This window comes from Pygoscelis adeliae, unplaced genomic scaffold (assembly GCF_000699105.1).
Source record: "Pygoscelis adeliae isolate BGI_AS28 unplaced genomic scaffold, ASM69910v1 Scaffold32, whole genome shotgun sequence".
Taxonomy (NCBI): domain Eukaryota; kingdom Metazoa; phylum Chordata; class Aves; order Sphenisciformes; family Spheniscidae; genus Pygoscelis; species Pygoscelis adeliae.
Window position 1 is genome coordinate 2,956,875 of NW_008824368.1, and position 5,569 is coordinate 2,962,443.

Here is a 5,569-nt window from a genome sequence, read left to right on the forward strand (position 1 = left end):
TCTTCCCCAGTGCTCTCCTGCTAACAAACTAATGCTGGTTTGCTTGGCACGTGGCCGGGAAGCTGCCTGTCCCATCAGGGTCGATGGGTAGCGGTGAGAGCTGGCAGCTGAAGGCAAGCTGCTTCTTCCTAAGACAGAGTCCCAGAGGCTTGAGAGCTGGCTTAGCATACTCTGAAAGCTACACAATACAACCACAGGCTTTGACATGCCTTAGAAAAGCCTGCCTGCTGTGACATCTCTTGACAACATATGATTGCTCAAAGTTGTTGACTGACTCTCAAAAGTTCAGCATGACAAGATTCACAGAACAAAACGCACAGCAGATGTTAAGCACCTGCCCTTCAGGTGCTCATCAAGCACTCTGAGAGAGGCGTTGGTACCTCTGGGGCATTCCTTGTGGGGTTGGAAATAGGGCACTGCTCTGTCAGCCCAGCTCATCCCGTGGTCCCTGTTTTGCCCCTGCTTCTTGGGACAGACATTTGATGAAGGAAAATGCTTTTTTGGTAGCATAACTGGCAGTGGATATGCTATCAGCTTTGCCCTTGCCTTATCACAGTTAACTCTGCCCAGAAATGTGAGTCTAGCTGGAGAGCACAAAAAGTCACCTGCTACGCCCTCACTGATGCCTTGTCACAGTTTTCAAAGGAGAAAGCTTGGTCCTTGTCTCTTCTTAGTCCCCACCTGTCCAGCCTGCTGCGACCCCTGTGTCAAAGGACAGCAGCCACTAGGACACAAACATGCCCACAGGTGTGAGGTCATGCTCCCTGCTCAACACAGTGGGATACCATGAAAGGGGATGGATGTTTGCTTGCTTTCCATTTCTGAGCACCCTGCTGTCAGTGAGACGGACAAACTGCAGAAGAAAAAATACAGCTTGTGGTGCCTACCAGTTGCCCAAAGGTGTTTGGCCAGGAGCACTGAACTGGCCATAGCTAAGCTCTGAGAAGCGCTTACTTCAGAGCTCTGCCTTGCAGAACAACCATGCAAGTTTCCCCCCATGTCACAGGCTTGGATTTGAAAACTACAGGATGGGAAATCTCAGTCGAAGACCCGCCCTACACGTGGCTATGGCCTCCAGCAGCCTCCTGCTTGTGATGAGTTCAGTGGCGCAACAGAAGTTCAGCTCCTTCTGTGGTTGGGCTCAGCGTTCACAGCAGGTTGAATGGACACAATGAGCTGGTCCTCGTACCTGGAAATGTCAAGAGTGCCCAGGACAGGCCCAAATAGAGTCCCCATTTGAACTTCCATGAGCGATGTTCTCCTCATTGTGACAGACCAGCACTGCCTGAAACAGTGTCAACCATGACATGGCGTTGATTTGTTTGTCCTCAGCACTCCTGAAAAGACATGGTATATGCTCCAGGGTATCTGGGAAAGGTTTGATGCTTTTTTTGGTGTTGTTCAGTGAACATTTCCCTGTTGTTCAATTTCTGTATGCCTCATACAGCCAGAAGAAAAAGCTGTTGGGAAGATGTCAGGGCCCTGAGGGCCTCAGCCCATCCCCTTTCTCAGGGAGGTGCCTGATGCCCAGGGCTGGGGCTGTCCCTGCATGCCTCCCAGCCTGCCTGCTCCCTGGCTGGGGGCAGTGGGATGGGTCCTGGCTGCCAGGCCCTGCCCTGACATCCCCTTGGGAGCCCTCATTGCACCCTAACAATGAGGTAGATGTGGAGAAATACGGCACAGAGCAAAGACTTTTCCCTCATGTCCTCATCCCTTAGCTGGCAGGTGTTGCAACAGCTGATGAGGAAAGGAAAAGTACTTACCTTGCTTTGATTTCTATTTGAACCACTACATCTTTTGTATACGACTGTAGAATATTTTTCATAAATAGTTACCCCAATCTCTGAATTTATAATTTCCAAAGCTGTTCAGAATTTTACCAGGATGCAGGTCCTCTCTGTAGACTCATTTATTCAAGTGCTACCCAAATTGTTTTAGTTTTTCCCACATAAATTGGCAATGCTCTGTACTCTTCTGTCTATACCTCTGGAACTCTCATTCCAGGTCCTTCTTCTTATGGCTTAAATTCACCGATCTCTTCCTCCTTGACTCCTGACATCTCAGCTTTGTCTCCTCAGGGCAATTCAAAACTGAGCTTCTTTGGCTTCCTTACCTATCCTAACACCATCACTCCCTTTTCTGAGACTATTCATTAGCTCTTCCTCTTACGGTTGGTCTCTATCTCAGTTTAGGTCACACATGCATCTACGCTACGTACTGCATACATGCTGTTTTCACCTTAGAAACAAGTTAAAATACAGCTCTGACTATCTTGAAATACCTTAATCTCAATTCTTCCATTATTCTTAATGTTTCTAGCTGAAAAGAAAAAAAAGAGCAAAAAATGGGCACACTTACAAAAACATTAATGTTATGTACGCCAAAAAAAGGCTTTTACTCCATCTTCTCAAGTATCCTAGTATTTGCTCCTCCATCTGTTGAATGTAAAAGCTATGAAGCAAGGACTGGTTTTTTTACTATTCCTTCAGTTGCTATCAAGAAGCAGCCCTACAGAGGCAATCTAACGATGCTTAACCATAATGCCTACCTGCACTATATATAATATAGGTAATATCTCACCTGTTACTTCTATGGGAAGTAAAAATTACAGCTTGGAGGTACGCTGATAAAGCTCATCTCTCCAGATTAGTCTGGAGGAAATTCTGCTTTGCGATATACAAATCCAGTTCCCCTTAAGGGGCCTTCCCTCGTTCCAGTTCCACAGGAAGAAATGTGATTAAAATGACAATGTAAGCATGGACCAGAAAATGCACTTCGTACAACTTGCCAAGTTCCAGAGCAACAGTGGAGTCTCACTCTCAGCGCTCCTCAGATTCAGGGGTTTTGGATGCGACGTTTTGTTCAATCATTTGTTTTTAGTTTTTGTCTTAGCTTACGTGTTTAGGACATTTCATAACAATAAAGGAAATGTATTGAAAAGATACTGGAAATTATCAACGAGAATGAAAGCTACAAACTGATCTTTACTACCTTTCTGGCTGGTAAAACGGATGAAAGCAAAGAAAACCAGTGAAAATTCAGAAACTGCATTTTATATGGCTGGCCACAGAGTGTCACTGTTATCCCACACATTTCTCAATGGAGAGACTCCAAAGGACTCAAACAGCTCCTGCCAAACCGCAGCCGTCAGAGCTCCTGCTTTGATTAGGGGAGGGCTTCCCTCTGTAGAGCCCTCAGGCCTTTGGCACCCTTTTGCGGCAGGATGACTTTGAAACAGGTTTTCTGTACGTATATTTCGTGTACCTGTTCTTTCACATCCATAGAAAGCTGATGGTGAGGATTGTGGAACAGAGTTGGAATAAGATGCCAGCTCCATGCAGGTGACATTTAGGTCCAGACTGTTTTCATATCAGATTTAGCTGGCATCGTATCCTAGGACTCCACAGTTTGAATGAAAACAGTTAACCAACTGACGAAAAAAATAATGCTGAATGAGGAGGAGAGAAACACTTTGAAGAATTTTCTTCTTTTAATATCCTTTAACAGGTCACTGACAGTTGCCATCATGACTCTTCACTGTGGTCACTTATAGAGCTGCAGATACAGAACAGTCTTTTTAATCTACAACTGACAAGATTATAAATTCTCCTAAACTTGGATTTATCCGTGACTACGCACACATTTGTGATCTCCAGTTTCGACAACATATACTTAGGACTTAAACTGCTGATTCAGGCTGCAGTAGGGTTAGGGGTGTAATTCCACGCCATGCTATTGTCCATTTTGCATCTCAAATGTTCCCAGTTTGGTCACTTGAGAAAAGCACTTCATAGTCACCTGTTACTGTTATCAAAAGAGAAGTAAGCTGAGACTATCAGTGTAAGGGAGAGGGATCAGCATCTGAGCTAACCCACCAAAGTCAGCAATGAGTTACACACGTTATCTGTACACTGTCTTAAGCAATAATTCCTTGTATTCTACAAAACTTGTCTCTGAATCATTGCTTTGCCTGGTTGACCTATTTAATGCTTTCATAACATTTCCAGTCTGTCAAAATTTTTCCAAGAAGGATATAAGGTTTCGTATCCCTTTTCCTTCTAGAAAAAAAAATGATGGGGGAAGGTTGCTTTTTGTTGCTGTTGGCTTTTACAAAAAGCCAAACTGAAAGAAAAAGAACCAAAACTAGTTATCTGCAAGATTATGAAATAATTACTTCTGCTCCATACAGAGGACTTCTTTAGCTGTTTCAGCCGATTGTAGAGCTCAGACACAGTATAAAATGCCTGCAACTGCTGTTTAAGGACTTACTGCACACGGTAAAAACTAATTAGTGACAACTAACAACAAGAAACTTAAACCCACGTGAATAAAAAAACCTGACTGGGGGCTTGTGTTCCAGTAGTTGTTAAAACAACTGGGTTTCTGTATGTTGTAACTAAGCAGCAGGTCTGTTCTACAGTACTAAATAGGATCAAAGTTCTGTTTACACAGCTCAACCTTTGCACCATTTCCTAGCAATGTCAGGAAAGGCGGTTCTTCTTGACAGACGATTCCTTTGCGGAGCCACAAACACGAGCTGAAAATAAGTGTTGTGTATGTTCCATTTCTGGCTCTTTTAGGGCGTCCCATGGAGGCTCTGATGACAGTTTTCCACATATCTTCTTATTTATGCTTTTTCTTTTTGTTGCTCCAGAATTTGCACAACCTATTCAGCAGTGCCTTCCTGATGCCAGCTAAAGTCACTCAACAGCGCAGTAAGCAGGAACTTGGCAGGGAAAATCTCTTTTTACCCTGGACCTACTGCCGTGCCTTCCTTGCCTCATATTCCAGGGCAGAATTTCTTCAGCATCACTGATTCCCTCTCAGAGCAACCCATCCACACTTGATTCCTTGGGTACTGAATTGATTTTTCTTCTTTTTTCTCTTTTTTTAATTTATTTACGATTTCTTCTTTAAACAGCTTTCTCCTAAATTGACCACCCCCAAAGACAGGTTGATACTTCCAGTGGGCTCTACCCTACTGCTTTGTTTCAGATCGATCAGCCCCCCACTCACTGCAAACACCAGCTGCCTTCTGACCCCATGCAGAGTCAGGAAAGTAAGTAAATTTTAAGAAAAGTGGAAGCTATTTCCTGGTAACAACTCTGTGTAACAAAAGAGCTCTCTTGGGAGGGCTGGCCTCCAATCTTCCTTTTCCTGGATCCTCCCGCAAAGCTCTGTCTCCTACTTGATCTGCAGGTATAGACACAGAGAGAGCTATAAAGGAAGATTATGTCAATGGTAAGTTTTAACCAGTACTTAAAAACTGGCTAAAAACCTCTGAAGGAAGAGAAGTCTTTATGTGACTGTGTCAGAAGACCCTTAACACGATCTCTAGCAACCACCTGGTTTCAGACATGACAGGCACTAGCCTGAAGTATAACCAGCACGGATCCTGCCACAGCCCTGCAAAATTCTGCTTGATTGTGACCGGGGCGGGAAGCCTGGGCTGGCTGCAACCCCACCTCGTTTTCATAGAATCATAGAATCATTAAAGTTGGAAAAGACCTCTAAGATCATCGAGTCCAACCGTCGACCCAACACCACCATGCCCACTAAACCATCTCCC